Source organism: Oncorhynchus kisutch, linkage group LG6 (assembly GCF_002021735.2).
Source record: "Oncorhynchus kisutch isolate 150728-3 linkage group LG6, Okis_V2, whole genome shotgun sequence".
Lineage (NCBI taxonomy): Eukaryota > Metazoa > Chordata > Actinopteri > Salmoniformes > Salmonidae > Oncorhynchus > Oncorhynchus kisutch.
In genome coordinates, this window is record NC_034179.2 from 30,052,920 (window position 1) to 30,066,178 (window position 13,259).

Consider the following 13,259-nt stretch of genomic DNA (forward strand, 5'->3'; position numbering starts at 1 on the left):
AATCCTCGTTTGTAGCCTCAATCTTGTACTCAACCAACTCAACCAACCATTTGCATAGTTATTTGTTGAATTACAGCATTCACTTTTATTTTCCTCTTTTATAACACGCGGTGTCACGTTTCTTTTGTCTTAGTATGTCTCTATCCCCCCCCAAAAAAAAAAACTATTCTCCTGACTGTTTTCAATTATTTGGCAAGCTTACCCTCCCGAAGTTGTTGACTTGTTGTGCTAGCTAGCAGTGCTCAGCTGTTAGCAGTTTCTTATTGGCACTAAAAACACATGATTGCCATCATTTTCCCCCCAGAGTCATTACTGAATTATTTAATGTAACAAATCAAACATTAAAAATACCATTATAGAAGGTAAAGTAAAAATCCAAACTGGTCCGTGAATGAATACCGGTATATATTTTTTACGGTTTACCGACCAGCCCTAGTACGATGTGGTAATGAGACTGGCTGTGAGTAACGTACCCTTCTCCAGGAAAGTCTCCATGATGAGGTGTTCGCAGAGCTCCATGTGCTTGCGATGTCTTTACTCCGGCTGGGCTCAGCCTTGATGAAGCGTGTTGTGGAGGTGCTTTGCTGCAGGAGGGACTGGTGCACATCACAAAATAGATGGCATCACTGAAAAAGCGTGTGCGAGCAAGGAGGCCTACAAACCTGATTCAGTTACACCAGCTCTGTCAGGAGCAATGGGTCAAAATTCACCCAATTTATTGTGGGAAGCTTGTGGAAGGCTACCAAAAACGTTTGACCCAAGTTAAACAATTTAAAGGCAATGCTACCAAATACTAATTGAGCGTATGTAAACTTCTGACCCACTGGGAATGTGATGAAAGAAATAAAAGATGAAATAAATCCTTCTCTCTACTATTAATCTGACATCTCACATTCTTAAAATAAAGTGGTGATCCTTCCTGACCTAAAACAGGGAATTTTTACTTGGATTCAAATGTCAGGAATTGTGAAAAACTGAGTTTAAATCTATTTGGCTAAGGTGTATGTAAACTTCCGACTTCAACTGTATGTTCCAAAGAGATATATCTATCTATATGAGCGTATCGCTGAAGAAAACTGTGGTAGCCATGCTGGTTAAGTGTGCCTTGAATTTTAAATAAATCACAGACCGTGTCACCAGCAAAGCAACCCCACACCATCACACCTCCTCCTCCATGCTTCACCATGGGAGTCACACGTGGAGATCATCCGTTCACCTACTCTGCGTCACACAAAGACACAGAGGTTGGAACTAAAAATCTCAAATTTGGACTCAGACCAAAGGACAGATTTCCACCGGTCTAATGTCCATTGCTCGTGTTTCTTGGCCTAAACGAGTCTCTTCTTCTACTTGGTGTCCTTTAGTAGTGGTTTCGTTGCAGCAATTCGAACATGAAGGCCTGATTCCCACAGACTCCTCTGAACAGTTTGGGCTCCCGAGTGGCGCCAGTACAAGAGGAGTCACTATAGTCCCTGGTTCATATCCAGGCTGTATCACATCCGGCCGTGATTGGGAGTCCCATAGGGCTGCGCACAATTGGCCCAGCATCGTTCAGGGTTTGGCCGGGGTAGGCCGTCATTGTGAATAAGAATTTGTTCTAACTGACTTGTCTAGGTAAATAAAAATGTAAAAAACGTAACAGTTGATGTTGAGATGTATCTGTTACTTGATCTCTGTGAAGCCAGTTACATCATAACACTTGGTTTTTGCGACTGCACTCAAAGTTCTTGAAATTTTCTGGATTGACTGACCTTCATGTCTTAAAATAATGGACAGTTGTTTCTCTTTGCTTATTTGAGCTGTTCTTGGCATAATATGGACTTTTAACAAATAGGGCCATCTTCTGTATACCACCCCTACCATGTCACAACACAACTGACTGGATCAAACACATTGAGGAAAATTCATTTTTAACAAGGAACAATTTAAATGCATTCCAGGTGAATACCTCAAAGCTGGTTGAGAGAATTCCAAGCGTGTGCAAAGCTGTCATCAAGGCAAAGGGTGGCTACTTGGAAGAATCTAAAATATATTTGGATTTTTGTTACACTTTTTTTGGTTACTACATGATTCCTTATGTGTTATTTCATAGTTGTGATGTCTTCACTATTATTCTACAATGTAGAAAATAGTATAAATAAAAACCCTGGAATGAGTAGGTGTCCAAACTTGACTGGTACTCTGTGTGTATGTATATACATTACCGTTCAAAAGTTTGGCGTCACTTAGAAATGTTCTTGTTTTCCATGACAACATATATGAAATTAGTTGCAAAATAGGAAATATAGTCAAGACGTTGACAAGGTTATAAATAATGATTTTTAATTTAAATAGTGTCCTTCAAACTTTCCTTTCATCAAAGAATCCTCCATTTACAGCCTTGCAGACCTTTGGCATTCTAGCTGTCAATTTCTTGAGGTAATCTGAAGAGATTTCACCCCATGCTTCCTGAGGCACCTCCCACAAATTGGATTGCTTCGTGCTTCTACACCTGCATTGCTTGCTGTTTGGGGTTTTAGGCTGGGTTTCTGTACAGCACTTTGAGATATCAGCTGATGTACGAAGGGCTATATAAATAAATTTGATTTGATTTGATTTGATTTTGATTGGCTTGATGGGCACTTCTTACGTACCATATGGCCAAGCTGCTCAATAGGGTTGAGATCTGGGGACTGTGCTGGCCACTCCATTATAGACAGAATACCAGCTGTCTGCTTCTTCCCTAAATAGTTATTGCATAGTTTGGAGTTGTGCTTTGGGTCATTGTCCTGTTGTAGGAGGAAATTGGCTCCAATTATGCGCCGTCCACAGGGTATGGCATGGCATTGCAAAATGGAGAGATAGCCTTCTTTCTTCAAGATCCCTTTACAAATCTCCCACTCTACCACCAAAGCACCCCCAGACCATCACATTGCCTCCACCATGCTTGACAAATGGCGTCAAGCACTCATTCCAGCATATTTCTAAATTTTCTGCGTCTCACGAATGTTCTTCTTTGTGATCCGAACACCTCAAGCACAGAACACCTCAAATTCATCTGTCCATAACACTTTTTTCCCAATCTTCCTCTGTCCAGTGTCTGTTCTTTCGCCCAGCTTAATCTTTTCTTTTTATTAGCCAGCCTGAGATATGGCTTTTTCTTTGCAACTCTACCTAGAAGGCCAGCATCCCGGAGTCACCTCGTCCCTGCTACCAGCTACCAGTTGAGGACATGTGAGGCATCTGTTTCTCAAACTAGACACTCTGATGTACTTGTCCTCTTGCTCAGAAATGCACCGGGCCTCCCACTCCTCTTTCTATTCTGGTTAGAGCCAGTTTGTGCTGCTCTGTGAAGGAAGTAGTATACAGCATTGTACAAGTTCTTCAGTTTCTTGGCAATTTCTCACATGGAATAGCCATCATTTCTCAGAACAAGAATAGACTGACAAGTTTCAGAAGAAAGTTCTTTGCTTCTGGCCATTTTAAGCCTGTAATGAACCCACCAATGCTGATGCACCAGATACTCAACTGGTCTAAAGGTGGCAAGTTTTATTGCTTCTTTAAATCAGCACAACAGTTTTCAGCAAACATAATTGCAAAGGGTTTTCTAATAATCAATCAGCCTTTTAAAATGATAAACTTGGATTAGCTTACACAATGTGCCATTGGAACACAGGAGTGATGGTTGCTGATAAATGGGCCTCTGTACGCCTATGTAGATATTCCAGTAAAAATAGTTTCCAGCTACAATAGTCGTTTACGACATTAACAATGTCTACATTGTATTTCTGATCCAATTTGATGTTATTTTAATTAACCAAAAATGTGCTTTTCTTTCAAAAACAGGTACATTTCTAAGTGACCCAAAACTTTTGAACGGTAGTGTATATTCTAAAATAGTAACAATAAAGAGGCTATATACACAAGGAGTACCGGTACGAGGTAGTTGGGGGGATTGATTGAGGTAATATGTACATGAAGGTTTGGTTAGGTGATTGATTGATTGAAGTACTATGTAGGTAGTGGGTGAAAAGCAGAAAGTCCGGGTAGCCATTAAATTAACTGTTCAGCAGTCTTATGGTTTTGGGGTAGAAGCTGTTCAGGAGCCCTTTGGTCCCAGACTTGGCACTCTGGTACCGCTTGCCAAGCGGTAGCAGAGAACCAACTGACTTGGGTGGCCGATGCCTGACAATTTTTTGGGGAATTCCTCTGACACGGCCAGGTGTAGAGGTCCTGGATGGCAGGGAGCTCGGCCCCAGTGATTTACTAGTCCATACACACTACCCTCTGTAGCGCCTTGCGATCAGATCCTGAGCAGTTGCCATATCAAGCAGTGATACAGCCAGTCAGGATGCTCTCGATTGTGCAGCTGTAAAACTTTGAGGATCTGAGGGCCTATGTCAAATCTACTCAGCCTCATGAGGGGAAAGAGGCATTGTCGTGCCTCTTCATAACTGTGTCGGTGTGATTGGACCATAAGTCATCAGTGGTGTGGAAACCGAGGAACATGAAGCTCTCGACCATCTCCACTACAGCCCTGTCGATGTGAATAGGGGTGTGATCGGTGCTCCGTCTGTGTGTCTCCGTCCCATAGAGGCCATTGTTTGTTGACATATTTCTATATAACTTGGGGGATAGCAATAAGCTCCAGCATTTAATGCAGTGTTTGCATCCTACCTGGGGAAGGTCCTGAGTCCCAGAGAGGCCTATGGAGTCCAGAAAAGCAGAGAAACTGGTCTGGTACACATTCTTCACCTGGAACACAAGTACAACAGATGACCAATGAGATGACAGACACAGAAAACCCAAACACAGAATTCTCAGCCATGTAAATTTACTGTCTGAACCTCACCTATTCTGTGTGACAAATGACAACGTCTCAACCTTATAAGTGGATGGATAGGGTGTTTGTCTTAAGTAAATGAAAGAGAATGTCAATGTGAGGGCATGAGGCTTGCAGTAGGAAGGGGAAGTCCGAGACTGAAGGTCAAAAAGTCTTATTGTAAAGTGGCTGCAGCAGGCTAGGAGGGCAGAGCCTGATGAAGAACTCCAGAACACACATGCCATCAGATGGAAGGATATGACCACATCATCCCCCATCTGCTAGAACCCTTCCTGCAGATAGCACAGACAATGCACATCAGCAGCAGTATCATAACACAGGCCTGTCTTAACAGCGTCATGGGGGAAAACAGACCCATGGATAGAAACCTGCTGCTCACCTCGCCAGAACTCTGACTAGGCATGAAGAGGGAAAGTGTATGTCTTTGTTGCTCTTCGCCTTGCAAAAAAACAAAATTTGCAACATTAGTGATCAACAACCACTGACCCACCTTTTGCCAAAAGGAACATTATCCAGCAGCCCTGCAGGATTTCTTTCCACCTGGAACAAAGAACTGATCTGGGCACTGGCGCTGACAAAGGCCCCACTGGTACTCCTGGATCTACTACTTACTTCAGATCCACTGCCTTCTGGACTTGAGTGAAAGGTAAAACTTGCAACTTCCAAGTCAGTCACAGCCACAAACAAGCAAGCACCACAAAGCCTTTGAGTGTCCTGTGTTGACAGAGAGAGAGAAGAAAAATGTAATGTATCATCAATCTCTCTGTGAATAACCTTGAATAAAATGTATATCAGAGACAAATAGTTCTTGTTCAGTTGTTTATTCACTTGTTATATTCTATCCATCAGAGCATACAGAAATGGTATTAGTAGATTTTTTTTTAAAGTTTATTTTCTACTAGTAACTTGAGGACAATGAGTGGATACGTACAGGGACTTTGTCCACTGAGGCCTGCACTGCCTTCCATATTGCCCAGGCACGATCACACACTGCATCTGTCAGTCACAAAGTCAGCATCCTTCTCTTTGTGCCTGATTGTTCAAAAAAAGTTTAAAAAGAAAGAAAGTTAGACACATTTAGATAAACCATACACTGTTTTGACAGTCATGATTTGTGAGGGGAGCAATGAGTACAGGTAGTTAGTTGTTGTGGCATTCGTGTGTTTTTTAGTCATTGTCTGTAAACCTTAGTTGCTACATGCCTTTTGGACATAATGATAAAAACCCATTGATTTTAGTTCAACTGTTATACCACACCAGAACACAAAATAGAAGCTTGTTTTACTCCAATGTTTAAACAATGTAAGCGTAAAATGCCTTAAAAAGCTATACTTTTGATATCATTGATACCCAGTCCTTGCATCCATAGCCGTTTCTGAATTTGAGAGTGGTTACATTTAGCCTCTGCATTTCTCCAGGCCAACCCCTCAGCTTTTTGACCAAAAACAGAGGCAGGGTAACTGCTTTGTTATCGTTTCAACTAACGATTATAGCTAGTTTTAACGCCATAATTCTAACACGTAATAGTAGAAAGCGTAATCCAGTCCCAAATGTTGTGTCCATGCTTACTTACGAATGTTGAAGAAGATTACTGAAGTGGGAAATAATATCTATGAACCGAGATCAAATCGACTTAAGTCATTTTAGTGGGGGGCATATGAAAGCCCCATCATATTAGCTCATTTATTTGGCAAGACAACAGTACCCAAGATCCTTAGCGTACAGTAGCTAACAAAACGAGTGGCATTCCACATATTCCCAAATGCTGTAACTACAACAGTAACATGTTTTCCCAGCTGTTCTACTCGACCTGTTTTCGTATGGGATGTTGTTGGTAGCTAGCTCGCAAACAATTACCAATTATAATTTTACGTACAGAAAATAACGTTATATTTTAGCCAGTAACATAACAGGGTAGCTAGTGTTTTACACAATTCATTTGACTCGGTATCTTGTTAAATACGATGGATAGATGGGAAGTTTACCTTTCTATCGATAAAATCAGGCTTGTCCGAGGAGGCATTTTCTATGCTGGGTTTAATTTCCTTGTCCTGTGCTGCTCCAGAGTTGCGTTTTCTGGGTGGCATCTTGGTGTGTTATCAGATTATTAAAACTAAATACAAATCAGTAACTGTCGTTCTTCTATTTTATCTCAATCCGATATCTTACAACCCCCGGTTTTCAATTGTCCGCTGACTCTCGGCAGAAAGAAACCGCAGAAAAAGGTTGCAGACGCACATCCACCAGACGTCACCCCCCCCCCAAAAAATAGAGGGTTGACGTACGAGGCCTCCTGGCGGCCATGTTGGAAGACCGCCGCATCAATTATTTCGACAACTGCATGGTAACAGTACCTAAAATTATGATTTGTGCAGGGTTTGGCTGCTCTAACAAGACAACAGGAATAACATTCTTTACAGATTAGCCGTATATTATGACATCAGAAAAGCAAATCAACTTTTTTGCAAATCAAGACCTGAACCCAGACAGCTGCAAGTCATGTGTTGCAGCCTTGCTATAATGTTTTAGGGCTCTCTTCATGTAGTGTTGTCGTGAAGTGTGTTTTGTCCTATTTTTTTTTTTTTATCCCAGCTCCCATCCCTGCAGGAGGCCTTTCATTACAGTAAATTACAAAAAAAGTATCCTTCTGGCTGGCAGGGCAATATTCCTGGACAGTGAAATCCATTATCGGTCTCTTCATACACACAGCTCTGCAGGTGATGATACACTCTCCACCTCCACCAGTGAAGGGTCATGCCTGTCCCATTTTCCCAGGTCATAGCTGTGAAATCCACCTCAAGGTTGAACGTGTCTGTCAGGTTTACCGTGAACAGAGCCTTCACCCTCTACTCATTCCTCTCCCCCTCCATTGTTGTTCACCCTCCAGGAATTTAGAGGTCAAATAGATTTCTTAAAATAATGGAGAGAGAAAGAGATTAATAAATAGATTTTTATAATGAATGGGATTTGACTTTGTATATTTTCCTTACTGATGTAAATCCAGGGTTTCACAATAGGCGGTCGACGGGTGATTTTTCTGAGCAAAAACGCATACAGTACCAGTCAAAAGGTTGGACACCTACTCATTCTAGAGTTTATTTTCACTATTTTCTACAATTGTAGAATAATAGTGAAGATATCAAAACTATGAAATAACACAATCATGTAGTAACCAGAAAGTGTTCAATCAAAATATATTTTATATTTGAGGTTCTTCAAAGTAGATACCCTTTGGTTTGATGACAGTTCAGCTGGAATGCTTTTCTAACAGTCTTGAATGAGTTCCCACATATTCTGAGCACTGGCTGGCTGCTTTTCCTTCACTCTACGGTCCAACTCATCCCGAACCATCTGTTTGTCAAATACTTTGTTTGGTATTACTGCAGTCAATTTGCAGTGTACAAATTATTTAACTATGTTCTGGCCTCCCAACCATCCGCTCGAGGAAATATCAGCCCACGGCTGAATGTAATTTGTGACTCCTGTCCTACATTATTTGCACACTGGCAGCCTTTAAACTTTCAAGGGTTTCATGTGTTCTTAGTGTGGCTCCAGTATTCAAGCCATTTCAATACAGCTTTATTTGTCCCCTTAGGGCAAGGGTGGGGGACGTCCGGCCGCCGGGCCTTATACGGCCTTCAAGACTGTTTGATCAGGCCACCGAGCCAATTCATAAATACATTTATATAAAAAAAAGCTCTAGACATCGTTTTTACACAAATTAATTTTTACAAATCCATCCACCTCCCAAGGCCTTGGCGCTACCACACGGCTCATCATCGAGCACCTGTACATCAGAAAAATGGCTACAGTAAAGACAAGTCAATGCAGAGTGAAATGTTTTCCAAGACAAATTAATATAGAAAGGGAAACCTGTATGCCTAGTTTGTGGGGATGCACTTGCAGTAATGAAAAAGGCAAATTTGGAGCATCATTACAGCTCAAAACATGCTAAACTGAATGAGTTGCAAGGACAACTTTTTGTGGAGAAAGTCATTGCTCTTCAGCGGGGTTTTGGTACCCAACAAGCCGACATTTCCCCATCCAAATTAGGTTATGCAAGCAAGTTGTGGTGCGCGAGCTTATCGCAAAGAAACTGAAGCCTCATTCGGAAGAAGAATTTGTAAGAGTGTCTCCTTGCCACTGCAGCGTTCCTAGCACCAGACAAAGTTAAATTGTTCCAAAGTGTCAGTTTATCTCGAAGAATCGTCACGGAGCGGATAACTGACATGGCACAAAACATTGGAGGACTTCACAAGAAATTGAGTTCTCTTTGGCATGTGATGAAACGATTGACAACAAATAATGCCCAATTTGTGCGTGGTATTAGAGGAGTTTGACAAGGGAGGAATTGCTGTCTTTGGAAGCCATGCATCGCACCGCCAGAGGCGAGGACTTGTCTCCGCTATGAGCAAATTTGAGCTACAGTTTAAAAATTAAGTGGCCTTAATATAGATGGAGCGACAGCCATGGTTGGCTCGAAAAAGCGGTTAACTGAATTTTAAAAAATGAGTTCTCAGTCTTGATCAAAGTGATTTAATTGTATGCAACAAGAAAGTCTGTGTGCACAGTCGCTGAAACCGAACATTGTAATGGCAACTGTAGTGTTGTACATCAATGTATCTTTTGATAAAGGGCTGAACAACCGCCAGTTTAAGGAGCTACTGAATGATCTTGAATCGGAGTATGGTGATCTGGTTTACCACTGAGGTGCGATGATTGATTGAGCCGTGGAAACATGCTTGCGCGGTTTTATGACTGAAGGATGACGTAAAACAATTCATGAAGGGGGAAACCTGTTGTGGAACTGAGTGATGACAAGCGGATGTGTGATTTGGCCTTCATGGTGGACATAACCAAGTACCTGTCTGACTTGAACATCAAGCTCCAAAGGCAGAACCAGCTTCTCAGCGATCTGCTGTCAAACATTAAATCGTTCGAAGCTAAATTAAAGCTGTGGCAAGTCCAACTAGAAAGGGGTAACAGTACATGTTCCTACTCTGCAAGGACAAGAGCCTAAGATTACGTCAGAATATGCTGGTGAGTGTGGAAAGCTGGCAAAATTAATTTTGTGAGCGGTTTAAGGATGTGAAAAGTAAACTGGAGTTGAACATATTTGCAACCCCGTTTAACGTCAAACCAGATGTGCCGGATGGCCTACAAAGTCATTGAGCTGCAAAGAAATGACAAGCTCAACCCCAGGTACAACAACCCCCCTCTCCTTGAGTTCTACAAAATGTACGTTAGCGCTGAGCATTTTACTGTTCTGAGACATGCGCTTAAATTCGCATCCGTGTTCGGGACGACCTAAGCTGACTCTTGCAAAAACTCGATTCCGCTCAAGACTGTCTGACACAAACCTGGAGAACCAGCTGCGAGTAGCGTCATCTTCACTGCCAGCTGACAAACGCCTCGTCAAAGTTAAGCAGTTTCAGCCATCGCAGTAGAGGTGAGTTTCAACAAGTAATCATAACATTTACAATACTAATATTTATTTAAATAGGACTTGCACTTTCTAAATAAATCAAGGACACAAGTCATATTTAAACTAAAACCAATGTCTGATTAAAGTCAGATTAAAACATGAATAAAGCACATGTTAATAATATGGCCCCAGAATACATTTATAAATATCCAAATGGCCCTTGATGGCAAAAAGGTTCCCCACACCTGCCTTAGAGCAATTACTATAGCAGTGTAACATGGCCTGGGTGATGACAGACAGAAAATAGGGCGGACGATACTGGGCGGACGATACTGATTTTCTGATGGCCATGATGGCCCACATGGGGATCCTTGCCCCAGCGGGATACACGTAGGCACCATAGTGCAGCTGGGTGTTGTACATCTCAATGAAGATACAGGTCAAGATGAACTGGAAGCACAGGGACACAGAAACAGAGGTGGGGTGAAACAAAAGCAACAGAAATGAAAACATCAGCAATAAGAATTTGCTCATAAAATAGACATACTGAGGGGTGATTGAAAAGAAGCCCATAGAGAACACAGCTGGGGTGAAAGGGGATAGATGGCAGTTTCTTTCAATTATTCACCACTGAGGGTGGATTTCAGACAGAGAGGGATGCTTACCCAGAGATATAATGTAAAGGTCACGGGTAAAATAAATCTGCCTGACTCACCAATTGGAGAAATGAGGTGCAGAATACCCAGCATGCTTGAAGTAGAGCAGCACTTTGCGGCACCAGGAAGGGCAGAGACAGATCATTGCAATGATGTCTTGGCAAAACTGGTTCACGCATGTGAATATTAAGGAATGTAGACACTTAGTCAAAGTATCTGAATACACCAATGACATACAGTAAGTGTGGGGCATGTCTGAATAGTGGTTAGTATGTAAAATGTAGCATGCAGGGTATGGAGTTGAGGTGCATGTTGCTGTGTACCATAGGAGATGCCAATGAAGAGGGTAATGAGGCAAAAGCTAGTGGCGAATGAGTCGATGAGGGTGAACCAGTAAATCCCTCCCTATGGAGAGACGGACACCAGCACTAAATCAAATCAAATTTTATTTGTCACATACACATGGTTAGCAGATGTTAATGCGAGCGTAGCGAAATGCTTGTGCTTCTAGTTCTGACAATGCAGTAATAACCAACAAGTAATCTAACTAACAATTCCAAAACTACTGTCTTATACACACACAAGTGTAAGGGGATAAAGAACATGTACATAAAGATATATGAATGAGTGATGGTACAGAGCGGCATAGGCAAGATACAGTAGATGGTATAGAGTACAGTATATACATATGAGATGAGTATGTAAACAAAGTGGCATAGTTAAAGTAGCTAGTGATACATGTATTACATAAAGATGCAGTAGATGATAGAGTTCCTCACGAATACACACGGGATCAACAGCAGTCCCATTAGACAGAAGCCGAAACACAGAACTCCCAGGAACAGAGACTTCTCCTTCATGTTAGCTCTGAGCTGTAGGAACTCATCCAGCATGGCCATGGTGATACCCTCCATGTCACCAAACTACAGGGATGAGGGCCAGAGAAACAGGGAGCGGGGTGTTAGATGTCTGTGTTTGGTGGGTTTAAAGCACTGTGGTTTACCAGCGTGTCGACCCCCAGCATGAAAAAGGAGAGGATCGACCAAAACAGAGCCTGGCAGTTGAGGAAGAGGTTCTGAGTATGCCACAAATGCCAGACCGGGACCTGGCAGAAGAATAATGAGCTTATATTTGCCATGATAATAACTGGATGTATTGTGATTACCATGTCATAAACATAAAATAAATGTATTGTTAATTCAAGAGTGATTTGCTCATTGTGAGCTACCAGTGTCTTCCACCTCTCTAACAGGCACTCCCTTCCGCCAAGCCATGTGACCCAGGATTGAAAATATGGCGAAGCCCACAAAGAGGCTGGTGCTGCAGTTCCGTATGGTGATGACCAGACAGTCCCTGAAAGCAGAACAATGTTAGAATTGACTCCATTTCTCAGCATGCCTGTAGCCTCAGAGTGCATAGAATAGTACTACTGACCTGATGACATTGTTATCAAACTTATTGTAGGAGGCCGTGCAGAGCAGCCCCCCCCCCCCCCCCCCCCCAACACCAATCCCCAATGAGTAGAAGATCTGGGAGGAGCATCGTTACCTACATGGTAACGGTGACAGAAGACATGCGGTTTACTTTGTTGGCCAGCAGCAAGGGCCTTGACACACATCATTAAAAAAGGTAGGCACACACAGCCTAAACTTAACTCTAGCTATACCACCCTGTCTCCACTATGGGACATACCTGTGCACTGGTCAGCCAACCCAAGTCAGTGCTGTCTGGGGTTTTAGGCTGGGGAAACTGGATAATTCAAGCGGAGACATTCCTCATTCGTTTGTTTATACACCGAGCTGATGCACATATACATTGCATGTAAGGACAGTTCCTACAAACAGCACTATGGCTTTATAATCACTTACTACATCTGGAATGCTGCCAGCCAACACAAGAGGATTCATCATTCAACTATTGAAGCATCAGCATGTACTAGCTTCACATGGAGAGCTGAAGGAGACCAACAGTAGACTGACTAGGATGTGTTTGCGGTAGCAGAGGAAGGGAAACTGCCACACGTTCCCCCGTCCCACACAGTAGCCGATACAGGAGAGCATAAACTCATACTTCCCACCCCACTGCTCTCTACTGAGAATATTTGGGTCTGGTGCGGGACTCAAACTGTGGCTGGGATGAGGGATTGGTGACATGAGCTAAATTAAACCCAGTCAGCTGTGCTGGACTCTAGAACAGATAACATTTAAAACTGTCAGAGATCCTATAACGGTGTCATGCCTTGATTTCAAAAAGTATAATTCCATGTCACAAGTTTAGTACTCCCTCTCCATTTTAATTTGTATGAGACACTGGGACTGCACATTGTTTAGGGTTAATACAGTCAGCAACAATGGTA

At 42.3% G+C, this 13,259-nt stretch overlaps 1 long non-coding RNA gene across 8 annotated transcripts in view; it reads right to left on the reverse strand.

Moving 5' to 3' along the window:
- The window catches only part of LOC116374379 (uncharacterized), a 29,942-nt gene extending 22,808 nt beyond the window's left edge, over nt 1–7,134 (reverse strand). For 2 of the 8 annotated variants that reach the window (XR_004210273.1, XR_004210268.1), the window contains exons 1-6: nt 6,808–7,127; nt 5,754–5,854; nt 5,435–5,536; nt 5,202–5,260; nt 4,832–5,094; nt 4,657–4,734 (exon numbers count right to left, since the gene is read on the reverse strand). This is a non-coding gene — a long non-coding RNA (uncharacterized LOC116374379). Of the gene's footprint in view, nt 1–473; nt 597–4,656; nt 4,735–4,831; nt 5,095–5,201; nt 5,261–5,434; nt 5,537–5,753; nt 5,855–6,395; nt 6,560–6,807 lie in introns of those variants that run through there. The other 6 variants (XR_004210271.1, XR_004210270.1, XR_004210267.1 and 3 more) reach the window with 6 other exon arrangements.
- Between the last annotated feature and the right edge of the window lie 6,125 nt (nt 7,135–13,259).